General features: G+C 29.7%; 1 pseudogene; it reads left to right on the plus strand.

Moving 5' to 3' along the window:
• The window catches only part of LOC115885378, a 126,801-nt pseudogene that overhangs the window by 71,975 nt on the left and 33,611 nt on the right, over positions 1 to 21,215 (plus strand).

Raw genomic sequence — 21,215 nt, forward strand, 5'->3', positions numbered from 1 at the left:
AGCTATTCTTAGTGGGACACCTTGTACAAACCTATTTGAACTTATATTGATAAAATTTTAAACTATTTAATTTATTTATATATTATATTTCAATATAAAATTTCTCATATTAAATATTGAAACAAATTAATCGTTTAATATCGAAAGACACATTAAAAAGCAATTTATATTTCCTACAAATTTTAAATTTAAATTTTCTTTTTTAATAAAGCCATTTTTTTCTATTAAAAATAGAAGCAGAGCGCGATTTCTATGGGGCTTTTCCGGAAAATTTATAGCTTTCTGTTTCATTTCATTTAAAAATTATATAACGTACATTAGATTTAACGTACGTAAATTTCCATATTTTATTAAATCACGAAAAAAGATATTATATATTTTATTTATTACAAATATTTTTATTCATTTAAACAGATTTTAGGAATGAGTTTGAACAATAATTTTTTATTTTATTTTAAATGATTTCAATTTTAAATTTTGTTTTATTTTATTATGGTATATGTATAGTTGCATTACTCTATGATTAGAAATATTTTTTTAACAAATTTAGTGAAAAAAAATGAAACTAAATCACAAATACGTTTGGAATTCTAACTAAAAACCAATTATTAAATTTTATTATTTTATTATTATCTTTCATATTTTTTCCAATTATTTTTGTGTTTTTAATCCAATACAAAAGTGGCTTTCAATAAATCTATTTGGGTTCAATTAAAATGCATGCCTCATGTATACAAACCTCTAACTAAAGAACATACAAATGAATTGTAACGTAGTGTTTCCGTTTTTTATATAAAAATATATATTTTTTGAAGATTTTTATTTTAAATACAGGCTTTTAAACTGTTTAACAAGGCTTATTTATTTTATCTGGTTCAATAAACAAAAAAATCGACGAAAATAAATATATTTAAATATATATTTTTATATTTGGGACAACTAAAAAATAGACCAGCAATTTTTGATACCCCTGTATACATTTGAGGAAGCAATCCAATTTTTTTATGAAGTTTATTTATCCGGCTTGAAAGTCAGCCGGATAAACAAACCAAACAACCAACCAAAAAAAAACAACCAACATCAAAAGTGTCATATTCAAAGAGCGTAACCATACCATTCTCGATATATAATGACATACAAGGCATAACTTTTAAAACTTTTTATATTATTTGGGACGTTTCAAATTGTCTAAAAAAATATTTGTGGCGTTTGAAAAAAAATAGCATGTCCTACTCCTTGCTTTTGGAAGAAGTAAAAGAGAAGGCTGTTGACACAGTTATCTACGCAGATAAAAAAACTATTCATTTTTTAAAAAACCAGTCAATTCAATTCAAATTAAATATTAATTTCACATTTTTTGACATTTTTATGTGAGCATTGACCTCGCTAACACTATTACCGATTGTCATTCTCCAGCAGTCCATAACGCTGTTTTTTTTCGATCATACGGTATAACAGACATCTCATATACGATAGAATGCCTCTTTAAGGTCCAGATATTCCCAATCCTATACCTCCACGCTACATCTAACATCCGATAGCCAAGCACCAAAATGGAGGAAGGCGATAATATGCTCCAACTTCCGGTATAATGTCGCCATCTTGTCGTAGTCGGCCATTAAGGGCTAATCGCTTGAACCGGAAGGACAACGTAGGGCAATTTAGGGTCATGAAGCGGATTATTTCAATATGGCTATTGTACGTTACAGCCCAATGCAATTATTGCTGCTGAAAGAAGCTTTTACTGACTGAAATTATCTTTTTATTATCAGTAATTCCCCAATTTAAATTCTGTAACGTTTTTAACATTTTATTTTCTTAGGATATTATTTTTTTCTATAAAATCTCAACCAACAAAGGGAGACACAGAGGAAGATATCATAAATAGAATAAACAAGGCATAACATTTAAAAGGCTATTTTCAAGCTCCAGAAGAGAGCTGGTCGATATTCACTGGGACTAAACAGCAGAACTCATTGCAAGGACTTTTTTAAAAAATTAAAAATGTTAAGAAAGGCCACTCAGGAACGCGGAGCAAGATCTTTATCTACCTACCCCACGCTCAGAGTTAGTTAAAATTTCAATATTATACAACTCGAAAAAAATGCACAATCACCTGCCATTTGAAATCAAATCCATAACATCATTTTCTTCATTTCGCAAAGCATTGAAATCTTATTTACTAGACAAGGTTTTCTACGCAGTAAATGACTTATATTGTGATAATCGAATTTGATCTTGTAAACACTGGTGTAATGTTTGCTTTTACTATATTTACCAATGACATCGAGGTAAATTTATCTAGAGGTCATTGATATTTAGTATAAACTTACTAAATATTTTTGAATCTTATTTTTGTTTTTTTGTTCTTTGACATTGTAAACATTTATAAATGTTTATTTTAAACAATAAGACTGACAATGTTATTTGTATAATGTTTTGTATTCCCTTTTGTTTATTTGTTTACTTTACCTTTGTCTACAAATTATAAAATTTTTTGACAATAAAGGCATTTATTTATTTATTTATTTATTTATTTATTTATTTATTTATTTATTTATTTATTTATTTATTTATTTATTTATTTATTTATTTATAACCGACTGGAGATTTAACCTCCGTAAAACTGTCTTAGATACTGGCTTTTGTCAAAGTTCAGAGACTGTATAATGAGTTATAACTCAAGAGAATCAGTCACAGAAGCAAATTCACACAAACAATAAAAGAAGAAAAAATAAAATAAACATTAAGGAAACAAAGTTTGCTTTTTGCAACCCCTCAAACCTATAAATCATATTTTTCGATTGTCGCTTTAATCGAAATCATTTTGTATATTTCGAGGTGAAAAACACGTCTTTTTTATCAAGCCTGTTAGAACATTATTTCGTTTCATTTCAAACTCTTTCAAACAAGGTGTTCAAATAAAAAAAAAACGAAACAGGAAAGCATTAAAATGGAGTTGAGGGTGTGACAGATATAAAAATAATGAAATAAGGGTGGGGGTAATTATAAAGAAGGATGGAAGGGATGAAGGGGAGTAATAGGGAGATTAAGCCAGGTAGAAAAGGGTGCAAAAAAAATGCGTTTTTGTTTTTCTTCTCTTTGGAGCCAATCAATCTGTTTGAAAATTTAATATTTTAAGTATTACAGATTGAATATTTTTTGAATACTTTCGTTTATTTTTTCTCTCCATCTATATATACAGGGTGAGCCTTAAATAACCGCAAATATTTTTAGGAGTGATATATTTCGAGCCTAAAAACACGTCTATGAGATTTTCTTCGCGAAAAAAATATTAAAATTTGGCATTATTTTAGGACTCTGTTATATTTATTTCAAACAAATAATTAACGAGAATATTACTCTAAATCACTATAAATAATGAATTGTTTGTAACTGAACTGTAATTTCTGTATTATTGATCCGGTAAATGATGGAGATAAACAATTGTGATTGATTAAAATTTTATCTTAAGATGAAACTTTTGTTAACAACATTCTGGGAATTCGAATAATGAATTGCATAATTACAAGACAAATGACATCTGTCTAAAAAAGACAGCGATTTAGAGTGACAATTTTGATTATGCAAAAGAAATACTGGTTGTCTAACGATTAACATTAATTTAAAAATAAATCCCCAGCATGAATAATGAACAAAACATTTAAACAAAAACAGACCACAGACCACAGACCACACAAAACAAATTGTTAGTTAGTAGCAGTTAATAGTAGTCAGAGATATAATAGATGTAGTAGTATTTTGTTTAAACGCCACAGCCTGCCAGGTTATCACGCCGAGTGATAGAATTATCGTTTTATAATAAAAATTAAAAAAAAAACATAAAATTATAAAGCTAGAATAGTATAGGGTTTTATATTAACTCAAATTTAATTGAAGTTTATAAAAAACATTTATAAAAAAATATACATCCTTCAAATCTTTTAATTTAACAGCTGTTAGTAAAAAGTTTTAATATTACTTTTAAAATCATATCTGCATTATTGAAAAAGAAATTATATAAAACTTTAAAAATTCCATCTTCCTCTGCTGCGATATTTTCTGCTACTCACACGTACAGCTCGATATTTATCACAAATATATCTCTAATATCATAACTTCTTGCTCCCTGTAAAAAGTCGGACTTTAAAGATATCTCCCATTGATATATCGTTGCTATACCGCAGTCATCTTGCGAGAAATTACACGAAATAAATCAAAAAACGAACACGAAAAAGAAAGTGCAAGTCGTTAGATAAAAATGATTGATAAAAATGATCGTTTTAAAGGTGAATCGGGTCATTTGCCATTTATTATTTTGACAGCTCAATAATATACGTCATCCCTGAGATACCAGGAGGATATTAGTTCTCCAGAATGACACTTTTTTTGCCTTTTATAACATTTACGTGATTTTATTGACTTGAAAACCAAATTTAATAAATTTTAAATGTTTCATACAGATAAAACAGGAATACAACAAAGTTAATTAATATTTTGTAAAGTAATTAGATGTTTTAATGGCTTCCCATCACCGTTATACAATACATTGTTTAAATTAATTTGTTTAATGTAAATTGAAATAAGCCACACACTATCAGGCATACTCTACGTAGCTTAAATTACGTAGAAATATTAAATTGGGGTTATAAATTAGTATTTTATAATTAAATATAGTGTTTTGTAATTATATCGTATTACATAGAGTATATGAGTCCCAACAGCTTCGATTAGCATTTTACATTAAATTAAGTACATAATTTTGTTGAAGATGATAAACATTTTGTTATAATTTTTCTCATATACCATGTGAGTCTGATAATTTTTAAATTTGTAAAAAATCTAGACTTTTAAATATTCAAATTAAAGAACATAAAAATTCATGAGACACAGGGAACAAAGTAGATTTTTAGTTTTCTTTGATTTTAATGAACATAAGTAAAAATTAGAAACAAATTAAAAAGTAATCATACACAAAGCTTTAGGCTTTTTCGTTTGACCTCATTAAGTAATTGTTATCAGGTAGTAATTGTTAATGTTGAAGTTTAACTTGATCCACAAAGCTTGGTATAACATTTTACATTAAATTGTGAACATAATTATACTGCACACGAAAGTCATTTTGTTATAATTTCTTTTATATACATTTCTAAGGAATATACACAAATAAATAATAATATTTCATCTAAATTAAAAAAAAAAATACATTCTAAATGTAAAAAAGGTAATTTTGGATGAACAAAGGCTAAAGATTTACGACAAAGTCACGAAAAAAAATTTACATTATCCAGATCTTTGTATACGTCCTTTAAATGTCTGGAATTGATTTTCCAGCCAATCAGAATGCCAGAATAGCTTTATTCGAGATACCGCGTACCAATAATTCTTCGATTGTTTGACTGCCTGACCAAAATCCTCCTGATTTGTTATCCGGCATTTTGCATTTTGCTAGATACCCTGGAAATTGTGCTACTTAAGCAGATAATTGTGGATTTTGTTAAAATGAACTATACAGGGCTGGAAATAATTATAATGGGATAAATAATACCATTGTATCTATCTTCCAATCACCAATTGTAGACGGTATACTCCCGATTTAGCAAAAAAAGAATGTGTTATGGTGTATAAGCTCTGTTCCAGTTACTGTATCAACTTTAATAGGCCTATGCATGTTTAAACTGTGTTATATATTATGCGATACGATATCACTTGTCAGTTAGTAACGATCTATTGCAGTGGTATTTGCCCAAATTTCAATTTTCGGGCAGCAAAATGCAAACGTAATAGGGGATTAACTCAAATTATAGTATAATGGCCGAGTAAATTTATATAGTGTATGTTACAATTATCCGTGTGTAAGATATTATCTCAATAATTTTTTTGTTGGCCTTGTCTATTATTTTATACAGTTTTTTTTCTACAGATCCGTTCACAACTTTGTTTTTTTTACCTAAATTTAGTTCCTTTTTAAATTGGTTTGATTATTTTTTTTACCTGTTATAACAGGTAAAACGCGTTATTAGAACTCTATATATTTTATTTTTGTAACTTCAAAATTAAAGACTTTAAAAAAAAATTATTTTATTGGTAAAATGTTTTGCAGTTACTTATTACATCCCCTTATAACAAACAACATAAAAAATATGATACTTAATACAATATCTTATTGAACTAAAATGACAGACACAACTGTCACTGTCAGTAATCCTCTCATTTAACAACAATTTTATATCTTACGTTCTGTGTTTACAGCTCTAAAAGTTAAATTACAAATTTTAAATTTGTTTTTTTTTTCAATTTCCAGTTACAAAGTTCATTCGAATCGGCATCGCTGACAAGAATGACAGCGCGCCGTTCTTCGACAAGGTCGTCTACGAGACGGAAGTGGACGAAACAGAAGATATCGGCAACATTGTGCTTAACGTCACAGCCAAAAGTCACAATGACAGTAAGTATGAGACACGTTTTTTTTATTCATACAACAACTACTATACGATCGAAAAAAAAAACGGCGTCAAAGACCCGAGAATTGGCCCGTGTTCTTCTTTATTTTTTTATGGCTTTACAAATGACGTGTAGAGTTAGACCTCGCTAAAATTATCATCGATTGTTACTTCCCAATCGTCTTTGACGCCGTTTTTTTTTTGTTCGATTACACTGTATTTTTGAAGCCTCTTTTCCACATTTTTTTGTACTGAAATTGAAGTCATGACACAATGTCTCCCCAGATCTATACAGTTTACATAAAATTAATTACAAAGCAAACAAAAGTACGGACTCTATCCTTAGATTTTTTTTATTCGATAGTAGATAATAATTTCACAAAAACTTACTTCTGCCTGACAAAAGTAACTAAGCAGCTAATTGACATTTAAGCGCAATAGAACTGGGTTGAACTGAGTTTAAAACATCGTTTATTTAACCGGATTAGGGAACGAAGCGAACGAGGCGTGTTTTGAACGTCGTCCGAATGAGGGCGCAACGATCGAATTTAACACCGTCAGATTTAGATGGACTAACCCCGAAACTTTAGCTAATTGATGGAATAGTTCAAACTAAAGAGAAAATATCCATTTAGACCGTTTAAAACAAAGCCTGTAGTAGCCAAATTACATCGTGTAGACTATATAAAATAGTTTGGCTTAGAGTAAATCATATTACGGTCTGTATTTGTTTCCTGGGATATACTAAGGTTTGTTTTGGGTCGAGATTTCCGTATGTAAGAAGAGTACAATGCGTTTATAATGTACTGAACAAAGAGAGAACAGTAAACACGTTGCCAAACGTATGAAATAAACCGAGAAACTGTGCACATTGCTAAGAGACGTGAAAGGGGATATAGCAGATTCGTCACGGTCGACGCAATCAGTACCTATCAGTACTTCTAGGGAATGGTGTACATCATGCGTCTCGCGATACTTTATTTGTCTATTGATTAACAAGTCGTTGTAATTTTCCCTATAGCTTGTAAATTTTAAGTGCAAGTTAGAAACCCTTGCACTTTTGGTCAAAAAAACGGAATCGAGTTGGTGTTCGACAGTGGTCGCGCTATTAGAACTCTGAATTCAAAAATCGATATCTCGAAATCCATTAGAAATAACTGATTGTAGTTTTTTTTCAAAAACTTTCTTAATATTTCTGCTATATTTTCTTCGCAGACAGTATGTGAAAATCTTTACAAATAAAATAGTTACACGATTGCTGAAAATTGCAATGCACTAGAAGTAAATGGATGTTTTTTTTTAATTTTGAATGGAAAAAAAGCCTATCGAATTTTTCTTATTTAAACATCTTGTAAAAGATCCGAACTTCAAAATAAAAAAAAGTTTCAATATCTAATGTGGTTCTTGAGTTATCGATATGTTAAAAAGTTTTTAAATTATTGCGATTACTGAAGTTATAAAAAAATGGACGCCCTAACTATATCCTTATAATTCCACTTCAGATGATCAGAAACTAATGATTTTATCTAATGATTTTATCTAGTTATCTTTTCAAAAAAATAAGCGGTTTGCGATCGTGATTTTACTTTACTTGATAGGGAAAGGCGTACCGGAGAAATGTGGCAACGCCGCAACAGAACACCGTCGCATTTCTCTCACTCCGACTTAGTGAGATTCCTATGCGATTTACCTCCACACATGTAAATACCAACCCAAAAGTAAGAGTTGCCAGTATGGTATATTATTTATATTCCTATAAAAGAAAAAAAATACTTATGACATTTATACATATAACTTATTTTACATTTTGTGATATATTATGAAAAATTAAGTTAATAAAAATGGCATAGTTAGAAGTCATTCGTAAAAACGATGAATAAAGTGCGTGTGACACTATAAAATAATATTAAATATTAAAAAAAGCTAATTTTTGTTGTTAAGTGTTTTCTCTCATGACCAATCGTAATACCTACAAGCCAACTGGATTACGTGGGACATTCTAATAAAAACACTACTAAAGAACTAAAATTATTTGCCGTTTTGTTGGCTTGGCCTAGCATGCAAGTGGCTTTTGTTCTAATTAAATACCACGAATAATTAATGAAGATGAATTACTGCGACTAAAAGCTATAAGTACAAATTTTTAATGTATTTTCCGAATTAAAAATAGATTTTAAGTTAATATAATTTCTTCTGAAGACTTTCTAAAATATAAAATATTTTTTTTTGTTTTTATTTAATAGAACACCCTGTATATTATTTTTTCAATAGATGAAGAGTAAAAAATGAACATTTTTTTGTACTGAGAAAGAGTATTTCAAAATCTTTATCGCGGTTTTATATTTCATATGGCATTTTCCACAGTTTTATCAAAGCCATCCAATGATTTTGCCATATTAAACAATACTGCGTGTATCTGCGAAACCATTAAAAATTTTGAAATACTTTAAATACAAAAAATATTTATTTTTTAACACACCCATTTAAAAAAAACAAACAAAAATTATTTATAATTTTAGAAAGTTTAGCGTCGAATTTTGAACACCCTGTATGATTTAAAATTACGATATTTATAGCAAAGTAAGTACAGACTACCTTAAGTAAATACCTAATATAGTTCTGATTTTTGTAATAATTTTTTAGGAAGGCTGAAAAATATATATCCTTGTATCACCTGTTTTAAAAAACATATGCTTAAAAAACAGGAAATTTTAAATATATTTATACTAAAAAACAAATGTCTTTTTATTATATTTTTATCGCCCATTGCTTCAAAACCGTAGAGGCTCAAATTTCAAAATCCCATTTTCGAAATTTAATTTATCAAAAAGCCACAGTAAAACATTATAATTTCTGACACCTCCAAAATAAGCCTTATAAATACATTATGACGTCTAAGTAATACTTTTCCTCGAATACACGGGATTCCCCGGCTATGCTAATAGTGAAAGGGTTGAAATGAAGGGTTTAGGGGAGTCAGGCTTTCGCAATTAGCCCTTTTTATGTCTGACGCCTCCTTGATTATCTGTGACTCGAATTTTTAAGTAAAACCGAAAAAAAACAGCGGTTTTTTTTTAATATTTTTTGTTAAACCTCAAATAACTTCTAATAAACACAAATTTATTGTATGCTGTTGCTGGACGAATTGAAACAAGCAATTTAAATGAAATAAAGAAACCTACGTTGTGTTAAAAATATGTTTTTATTGTGGCTTACCTCGGATGCGCTTGACAGAAGCAATATTAAGGAAATTTTAAGAGAATAGGTTATGTAAATCAAACACTAAATTATTAAATAGCACTGCTTATTTTATTAAATGAAAGGAGTGCCGTACTCTATCCGGAATTCAAAAATTCAATTGATCGCTATTCCAGAGAATCCATCTATGCTGTTTTGAACTTTAATAAAAGAGAAATAATAATAATACAAAAATGTCCTCATACCAAGGTTTGTAGTCAATATCTTTAGACTATGAGTTATTCTATTTTTTGGTTTTGACTGCCTCATTTATTTGTTAAGATATTCGCCCAGTCACAGTCGAAAAATATTAGTACACTCAACAAGGCCCTCATTGTCACACTGAACCACAAACATCGGCACGAATGGACAGTTAAACGATTATATTTAGATTACTTTTAAACTGAAATTATTCACAGCATAAAATAGAGACAACCTGTCAATTTTATGTTATATGTATACCTAAAGCGCACAATATATCACAAATTGAGTTAAATGCAGTATGTATATACAGAACAATATCCAAACTAGCGTCAAATGAATACATATATCAATAATGGTGTAATTAAAATCAATTCAGACACGTCAAAAGATAATATAATTATAACTGTGTGTGAATATACGAGGGAGACCAGTCAGTTAATAGAATAATTTGATAGTTTCACCCGTTAGCTTGTCAAAAGCCCAGCCATATGATATTTGTGTTTAATTATCTATTGTTCATTCAATAAATATAATCAAAAAAGAATCAAAAAGATGGAGACTTGCTAGAAAGTTAAAAATATTGTTTATTACCAAAACATTAGTGAAAACTTAGAAGCAATAAAATAAAATTAATTATTTTATTTTATTGCTTTTAAAACTTAAAATGCACAGTTCTAGTCTCCCTGCAGTGTACAAAAATAAAACAAACAATTTTAAACAATTTGAATTGCAGCAAATTAAAAAAGGCTACTTGCAAATTGGAGGTAAACAGCCGCACTCTGCTTTAATTAAAAGCTTTCGAAATGAGCAGAGCTTGTATTTTGGTTGTAGCTTTATCCTATTTTTAGAGGTATTGCCACAAACGATCTGTATAGCTTGTTTTCCAATTGAAAAATTGACCTGAATCATTTTGTTCTCTCGTCAATCAATACTCATTTTTTATATAAACATACTATAGATAATCAAAAACTAATTAATTTATTTTTTCCATAGCAAGTGTTAAAATTGTCTTATATCTATCAAAAATAGTAGATAAAATAGTATTTTAGCAGCAAGGGTAGATTAAATGATACTTTAACATCGAGGATAGGTGAAAAACTTTATTTCTTTTCGCACGTTTTTTAATTGCTTCCATTTTTAAAAATTCTTTTTCTACATTCTACATTCTACATTCTACATTCTACATTCTACATTCTACATTCTACATTCTACATTCTACATTCTACATAATACATTCTACATTCTACATTCTACATTCTACATTCTACATTCTACATTCTACATTCTACATTCTACATAATACATTCTACATTCTACATAATACATTCTACATTCTACATTCTACATTCTACATTCTACATTCTACATTCTACATTCTACATTCTACATTCTACATCATACATCCTACATTCTACATTCTACATTCTACATTCTACATTCTACACTCTACACTCTACATTCTACATTCTACACTCTACACTCTACATTCTACATTCTACATTCTACATTCTACATTCTACATTCTACATTCTACATTCTACATTCTACACTCTACATTCTACACCCTACATTCTACATTCTACATTCTACATTCTACATTCTACATTCTACATTCTACATTCTACATTCTACTTTCTACATTCTACATTCTACATTCTACATTCTACATTCTACATTCTACATTCTACATTCTACGTTCTACATCATACATCCTACATTCTACATTCTACATTCTACATTCTACACTCTACACTCTACATTCTACATTCTACACTCTACACTCTACATTCTACATTCTACATTCTACATTCTACATTCTACATTCTACATTCTACATTCTACACTCTACATTCTACACCCTACATTCTACATTCTACATTCTACATTCTACATTCTACATTCTACATTCTACATTCTACATTCTACATTCTACATTCTACATTCTACATTCTACATTCTACATTCTACGTTCTACATCATACATTCTACATTCTACATTCTACATTCTACATTCTACATTCTACATTCTACATTCTACATTCTACATTCCACATTCTACATTCTACATTCTAGGGGACCTTTTTTATGTTTCTAAATAATTTTTAAACTCTACTGGACTAATACTATAGATAATTAAAATTTGAGTAACTTTTACAAAGAAACTTTACGTTTAATTTTTTTTATTATTTTAATAAGGACGACACAAAAGGCAAATTAAACGTCAAAAATTTAATTCTTCTCCGGCATTTTTCAGGAAAAAATTTAAATTCCTCTCCCGTAATCCAATTCTTGGCTCGGGAGCCTCTTTAAATGCATTATTTAACGTCACGTCCTTTTATTTTTGAGGTTAAAGCATTTTATTTTGAATTTCAAATCGGTAGAGTATCAGTTAATTGTTCTGCATAATATATTTTAAGCTTGACATACATTGTACCGCTTCATATACAGTACATTGTGTTGTTTATCGATACTTTATATTATCTAAAGTATTTACAAGCAATACAATCTATACCAATATATAAAATCCTTAAGTGACTAACTCACTGATTAATCACGATCCTGCTCAAACCACTCAACGTAAGAAGCTCAATTTTGGCATACAGGCTGAAAAAAACTCAAATATTCCAATATTTGTTATTTAAAAAACGGTTAGTCTTTCGGGAAAACGCTTGGACAAGCATAATTTATTTTTTTTACATATTTTGAAATTTTTTAACAAATCATACAGGGTGTTCCAAAAAGTTGCGTAATTGATCAACCACGATTCTGCTTAAACTGCTTGACGTAAGTCAAATTCCAACGAGATGAAACTACCTCTCAAATATTACCAAGTTATATAATAATATCGCCATATTGTTTTTTCTCATGATGACATAAACGTGAGGAAATTTTATCCAGTTTGTATGTTAATGGTAATTCTTGCTGTGCTTTATCATCACCATTACAAATGATTAATTCGACGCGAACGAAGTCCACGCTAGTATTAAATAAACATCTCAAAAAAGAAAAAGAAACTCCTATTCAACAAAATAACCTTTAATGCCATTTCCCAGAAGAAAAAAAAACAAACACAATACTGTTGAAAACGTTCGTACTATCTTATATCTCCCTTATTCTCTTTCTTAACTGAATTTCTACAATGTTTTTTCGAAATATATTCTCTTCTCATATATATTTATTTATTTTTTTTTATTCCAGCGTCGTCTATACGATACGAGATCACAAGCGGTAACCTAGGCAACGCTTTTGCGGTGAACGAGACAAGCGGCGAGATCTTTGTTGCAGCCAAATTGGATTACGAGAATATAAAAAAGGTAAAGACCCTCCGAAAATCCTTTTCTACATCTTAATTTAGTTAAATATCTACAGGGTGAGGCCCTGTAGGCGTAGAGATACAGCTCTAACATACCAATAGAGGTTGTGTGTTCGAATCCTGCAGCTAGCACTTCAACAGCATTTAAATCAGCCATTAAATTACATATAATTTGATAGAAAATAAAATGTTTTTGTATCTCTCTATACTTTTATGAGTTTACTTGAGTAATTTAAAAATATACAGGGGAGGGTCCGAACTGTATTCCTGAAACTTCGGCAGCATATTCTGCAGATGAAAATAAATAAAAAAGTTCGTATAAATATATCTCATAAAATGTTTAGTTTAGGAGATACAGGATGTAGAATTTTCATTTTTGTTTCGATTTTTTCCAAATAATTTATGAAGTAACGTCAATATTTGGATAAAAATTGGTGTATGGGAGTTTTTTGACATGAGGAATTTGATTTTCATGTCAATATGACTCTTATTTGTAGGGGGCGCCACCTACATTGTTTTAACTGTTTTGAAAGGTAATAACTTTTTGTTCGTAACTGTATAAAACTACTGAGTAAGAAAATATACATTTACGACTTTTTCTACGTAAAAAAGGTCTCTTGGTAAAAATCGCTGCGACTAATGGTTCTCGAGATATTTGGAATCGAAATTATCAATACCCTGTCATCATTGACATAAATTAAACATGTTAACTAAATAGTTATTAGACCTTGTGCCAAAAGTTCAACAGAAACTGTTTTATCATCATTTTTTCGAAAAATTTATGAATAATTTAAAAAAAAAATTTCCCCAATTTTTTCAGTTGTTTCCGTCAAATAACTATCTACTCAACGTGTTTAATTTTTGTCTAAATATCTTAACAACGGTTGCTCGTAGCGATTTTTACCAAGAGACATTTTTTACGTAAAAAGTCTCGGAAATGTATATTTTTCACTTAGTAGTTTTATACAGGTACGGACAAGAAAAGTTATTACACTTCATAACAGTTAAAACACATGTAGGTGACGCCCACTACAAATAGGAGTCATATTGACATGAAAATCAAATTTTTCATGTCAAAAAGCTCCTCCCAGACACCAATTTTTATCCAAATATGGACGTTACTTCACAAATTATTTGGTTTAATTACAAAAAATCTTACCAAAAAAATCTTGTTTTGTAAACATATTTAAAGGAAAATAAATATAAAATCAGATAGAACTTTCTGCTATCGTTTCTGCTTTTCTCTCTTGTAACCACACACCAAAATCTCATCTAAGGCACTTTGGAAACCTTTAGGGAATCGTAATCTTAAACCTCTATCTCAATAAAACTTGAGCACGTATCAAATTATGTGTTTTTTTTTCTCGGAAAAAAATACAAATACGATTATAAAAAAGATCCAGAATAAAATGAAAATATGCTAAAGAAAACACATATAAGGCATTTAATTTATTTTTCTATATATCTTTTGAGCTATTTTGTATCTCTTTCAAAAAAATACATAAAATCAACTACCTAAATAAGTTTACTATATCCATACTCTCCGAGAATGTCGTACCAAGGTTTTTTTCTAACACCTAATTTTAAGACAGAAAAATCATTAAATTTAAGATTATTCCCCCTTATTTACCTTTAATATTCCACATATATTTCAAATATCTAGCCAAACCATACATAACTAACCAGACCAGCTCGGTGTTGCCAGATATTTAATATATGAATTCCTACCTGCATTTCCAAATTTGCAGAGATAATTGCACCGATTTAATGCAACATTATTATCAGGAAGACTAAAATATACCACCCTGGCCACTTCATATGCGTGGTCTGTATTTTAATATATTCAACAGAGACAAATCTAAATGACCTGTTGACACATAGACAGACAAAATAAAAAGCGGCATATAGTCTTGCCAGTTTTCAAGTGTGTAGAAAAAAAATAATTATTTTAAAAACTTTCATGTATATTACTGAAATAAATATAATATAATCTATTAAAGCTGTAGTAAAATGGTTAAGAGTAAAACTCGACTTTTATCTTTTTTTAATACATTTAATTGTCCATTAAGCTGTCTACATCACTGTCTTACACGTTAAAATCCGGACCGCGTAGTTTCAATGACCAGATCGGTATATGTGTTACTGAATATAAGTAGAAATACTGAAATAAAGAAATACTTAAGCTGTTTATAAAAGAACCAGGTACAATTAAAAAATATACTACACGTTTATTACTACACAATTCTCCGAAATGAGACATGCATATCGACGGTTTGTCGAAAAAATTAAGCTCTACCTGTTCTGCATTAAGATCTGCTTCTAAGGAGTTTAACTTGTCAGTGACTAGAACTGTTTATTATGCACTTTTTAAATCGCACCTCAGATATGCCCTTTCATTCTGTGGTACGTGTTGTGCGACTCAATTTGACCGCATTTTCAAGCTCCAGAAGAGAGCTGTTCGATATTCACTGGGACTAAACAGCAGAACTCATTGCCAGGACTTTTTTAAAAAAATAAAAATATTAACTCTTCCTTCCTTATTTATATTTGAATCCGTTTGCCTAATACGTAAGCATGTATCAGCTTCTCAAGAAAGGCCATCTCACACTTATCCACTCAGGAACGCGGAGCAAGATCTTTATCTACCTACCCCACGCTCAGAGTTAGTTAAAAGTTCAATATTATACAACTCGAAAAAAATGCACAATCACCTGCCATTTGAAATCAAATCCATAACATCATTTTCTTCATTTCGCAAAGCATTGAAATCTTATTTACTAGACAAGTCTTTCTACGCCGTAAATGACTTATATTTTGATAATCGAATTTGATCTTGTAAACGCTGGTCTAATATTTGCTATTACCATATTTACTATAAACTTACTAAATATTTTTGAATATTGTTTTTGTTTTTTTTTAAACAATAAGACTGACAATGTAATTTGTATACTTGTTTTGTATTCTCTTTCGTTTGTTTACTTTACCTTCGTCTACAAATTCTAAAATTTTTAGACAATAAAGGCATTTATTTATTTATTTATTTATTTTTATTTAAATTAAATTGCATATAACACATCTCTGCAAATATTATTTAATTTTAAACCTTTTAATTTTTTGAGTGGCAAACTCCCCAGCTCTTTGCAGAACATATTAAAAACAGCGTATACTGGTCCAAAATTAAATTTTGAATTTAATTTTCCTAGAATTAAATGTTCAAGTTCACGTGTGCCGTACAATTTTCCAGTTTCATGTTAAAATTTCTTTGAAATAAATGCTTGAACCAATTTTGAAAACCTTAATAGGTGTATTTTTAACAAAAAATCAAATAATTGTGGTTTTAACCATTTATTCAACCATTTCAAATAATGGAGTAGCTTTTCTTTGGATGTATCTAATAAATAATTAGAACAGAAAATATCTACATAAAAAAGTAAATACTAATACTGAATACAACTAATGCAATAAAGAACAAAACTAATTACATTGTAATGAGCCTTTATATTATAACACACACCCCTAATTCAATTTCAAGTAGCTCTGTAAAATACGTTTGTTCATATTTTGTATTACTTTCTGTTCAATTTTGTTCCAGCGCAAGCAAATTTCATTAAAATGAAATTTAAACACAGTACCGCTCTAATGCCTTTTATACGTAGGGGTAAACCGTACAATCCCAACTTTTATCAAACAATGGCTAATGTAGAAATCTAATCGAATCCCAAAATTGTCCAGGTATCGAAACCAATTCGGGTAAAATTACGAACAAAATCAGTTATAGAAAGTTGATTAACAAAAGAGAAATATTGTTTATATTTAATCATACAAATCTTATTTATTATATTTTATTTTTTTGTGTTACAGTATGAACTACGTCTGGAAGCGATGGACAAGCTAGGCAGAAACTCTACAACTGTCATTATACACGTCAGAGATGTCAACGACCATCCACCTGTCTTCGAGAAACTGTCCTACAAGATACAGATAACAGAGGAACAAGACAAGGATCTGCCTAGATCAATATTAAAGGTAAATACGTAATTTTATTTAAAAAAATATTCAGTTGATTAGTGATATCATCAAAACTCACCTTTTTAACAGCACTTAAGGACATAAAGTGCCATTACTACCGTTTTTCCGTTCAAAATATTCTATAAAGGTACAAAAAAAGTAATGTTTCTGAGCATCTGAAATGGAATTATAAGGATATCGTCAGGGTATCATTTTTTTATAACGAGAAAACGTCAGTATTCGCGATAATTCAAAAACTCAACTTTTTAATACATAACAGGCCATAACTCAAGAACCACTTTAGATATTGAAACTTTTTTTATTTTCGAGATCGGATATTTTACAATATGTTTAGATAAGAAAAATTCGATTTTCGGTCGTTTTTTCCATTCAAAAATTGTAAACAATCCATCAATTTACTTTTAGAGCATAGCAATTTTCAGCAATCGTGTAATTTTTTTATTGATAAAGATTTTCACATACTGTCTACAAAGAAAATACAGCAGAAATATTAACAAAGTTCTTAAAAAAACTACAATCTATTATTTCTAATAGATTTCGAGATATCGATTTTTGAATTCTGAGTTCTAATAGCGCGACCACTAATCGAACACTTACTCAATTCCACTTATTTTTACCAAAAATGCAAGTGTTTCTAGCTTGCACTTAAAAAAATTCAAGCTATAGGGAAAATTACAACGACTCGTTAATAAATAAACAAATCAAGTATCACGAGACGTAATTAAATCGTGAAGCTGAACGCATGACGTACACCTTTCCCTAGAACTTCCTCAGTACTGACTGAGGTATTGATTGGGTCGACCGATCAACTGCGACAAATCTGCTATATCCCCTTCCACGTCTCTTAGCGATGTGCACAGTTTTTCGGTTTATTTCATACGTTTGGCAACGTGTTTACTGTCCTCTCTTTGTTCGGAACATTATAAACGCATTGTACTCTTCTTACATACGGAAATCTCGACCCAAGACTAACCTTTGCCAGCCCTTAGTATATGTAAGTTTATCTGTGCAGTAACTCTCAAATATATTATAAAAATACATAATCAACAAAAAAAACATTCAATTGATTCACTTAATTTTTGATTACCTTGTATAGAACAGAAATTGTAACCATGTAACCCATTAATATCCAATAAAAATATACAATAACATGAAATGGGTATTTTAAAAAAGAAAACGTGTATCGGAACTATCCAAATTGTGAAAACGGTTTCAATTTGAACTATAAATCTGAAAGGAAAACGGATTATAAACGTTTTTTGAAAGGATAACCGTAAAAACATTATTCCCATTGCTACGATTTTTGTTCTCTGGATATTGTTGAGCATTTATTATTCTTTTTCACTGTAATTACTGAATTTTTAATTGTTTAATCCACTGGAAACAGAACGGATATAACAGAAATAGGAACTGATTAAAAATGGATGTTTATGTTTGAAAAAGATGCTATTTATTCGGTCTGCTTTTTGCTATTATTAAATGAATAGTTAATTTACTGAAAATTCAACGACTCGAATTGATTAAAAATAGATATTTATATTTTCGTGTTGTTCGAAACCAGAATTACAGTTATTAATAAAATTATTTATTAAATAATGTCCCGTAGAACTTATTTAAAACCTTATTATATATTAATAATTATTTATTGTTATTTTTATTATTATTTATATTTTTAACAGCTTGTGGTAATCAGTTGTATCCATAAAGAAACCTTATAAAACAATATGTTTTTTCTGCGACTACCTTAGAAAATGCAGTTTGACACACGAAAAACTCGATCTGAAATTGGCGTTTTGCAAATTGTTTAGCATAGAAAATTTCTTTGTACACTCATTCGACTTGTGGCTCTTGCCTGCGGCTCGAGCCAACTAACTGTCGAACTCGTGTGCAACACGTAGTTTTCAAAACTCGTTTAATATATTATTTATCCCTATCCACAATAATTTCTCTTGACAGATAATAATCAAAAACTAAAATGGCATTCCTCGCAAGTTTTTAAGTATAATTAAAAGAAAAGTTAAAAGTTTTTTAACCCTAATTTATTTTACTAAAAGTGTTGGAAAGATCATGAAAATACATAAATATACAATATCATTATACATGGCTGGCAAAGGTTAGTCTTGGGTCGAGATTTCCGTATGTAAGAAGAGTATAATGCGTTTATAATGTACTGAACAAAGACAGGACAGAAAACACGTTGCCAAACGTATGAAATAAACCGAGAAACTGTGCACATCGCCAAGAGACGTGGAAGGGGATATAGCAGATTTGTCGCAGTTGACCGGTCGACCCAATCAGTACCTCTGTGAGTACTTAAACTTCTAGGGAAAGGTGTACGTCATGCGTTCAGCTTCACGATTTAATTACGTCTCGTGATACTTAATTTGTTTATTTATTAACGAATCGTTGTAATTTTCCCTATAGCTTGAATTTTTTTAAGTGCAAGCTAGAAACACTTGCATTTTTGGTAAAAATAAGTGGAATTGAGTGGGTGTTCGATAGTGGTCGCGCTATTAGAAGATCCTTATGCGATTTACTTCCACACATGTAAATACCCACCCAAAAGTAACAATTGCCAGCACGGTATATACATTTATTCCAATGTATTTTAATCTAGCAGAACTCTGTAAAAAACAGACCTTTTGATTAATTTTTATAGTCTCTAAAGACTTCTTGTTACAAAAAACATTTCAAAGCCACTTTTAAGTTAATTCTATTTTTATTAACAACCCTACTCTAGCTTTGTTTCTTTCAAACCCTTTACATAATTAAAGTTTTTTACATTTCTAAAGTCACTCTCGTTTAAAAAAGTGCCCTTAGAACATAAACCATTACAAATTCGCTTTAAATTAAACGTAACACCTTTTTTAAATTGTTCGAATCCCTGCTTAATGTTCTATTAAAGTTTTTAAGAGAAAAAAACATCTTTTAGTGCATTTTTTATTTTACTGTTTACTGCTTTGTTTGTTTTCTTTACGCAGTTTCGTAAGTTTTCCACAATCAAACATGGAGCAAAGTCTGTATGAGCAGTAAAGTTGTTTGTTTGTTTGTTTGTGTACTTCAAGTAATTGAGTTCTAAAAACTTCAGGAAGCAAATTCGTGTTCTTTGATCCCATTTAACCCGAAATTTCTTTTGTTTGTTTAGCTTAATCCCTGTTAATTGTTATTCTCCTTTAAAGCTTCTGAAAATACACATATTTGAATAAATTTCTTTTAAATAAAATCACAATCATTATTATCTTTTTGGGTTATTCAACTATTTCCCATTGTAGTGTAGTGAATAGCAAACTAGGCCCAAGTCATCCCTGCTAATTTTCTTATATCATGGTTCTATCTCAGGTTTGGTCTTCTTCTATGTCTGTAAGTTCCTCGTGGGTACCTGCTGTAATTGTTCTAGTCCAGCTGTTGTCAATCCTTCTTGCCAGGTATCCAGCCCATTGAAACTGCTTACCTATGTTCTCTCCTGAGACAGCTGGTCTAAGAAGACTATATAATATTTGTTAGGATTTCCCAAGTTCTCCTAGCGGCGTACTTAAGTATATTTCAACTGTTATTCCGTCGTTTCCTGCTGCTTTTCAATTTTCATTTCATATCTTGAAGTTTTTTTCTACTTCTCCCACAATAAAAATCACAATAAATAAAATATTGTTATATAAACAGTTTGTACTATTTTTTCATGTAGGTTTATAAATCCAAACGCACATCACTTATTTAGGCGGTCTGGATACTGTTGCATGATTTATTTGGTCTCAGTTTAGCCATTGATCAGCGATAGATAAAAAAAATAGGGACCATTATCGATATTGGCGAACCTAGAGAGCTAAAATTTATGTTTACGTCTCTTAATTGCGCCAGAGAGGATTTAAATGGAAACATAAAAGTGTATTTTGCAGGTTTTTTTATATAGCAATGAAATAAAAATAACTAAGACCTAAGGAATACTAAATATAATTTAGTAATTCTTTGTGGTGACAATGATTCAGAGTTAG

Source organism: Sitophilus oryzae, unplaced genomic scaffold, assembly GCF_002938485.1.
Source record: "Sitophilus oryzae breed Bouriz unplaced genomic scaffold, Soryzae_2.0 scaffold_381_pilon_pilon, whole genome shotgun sequence".
Lineage (NCBI taxonomy): Eukaryota > Metazoa > Arthropoda > Insecta > Coleoptera > Curculionidae > Sitophilus > Sitophilus oryzae.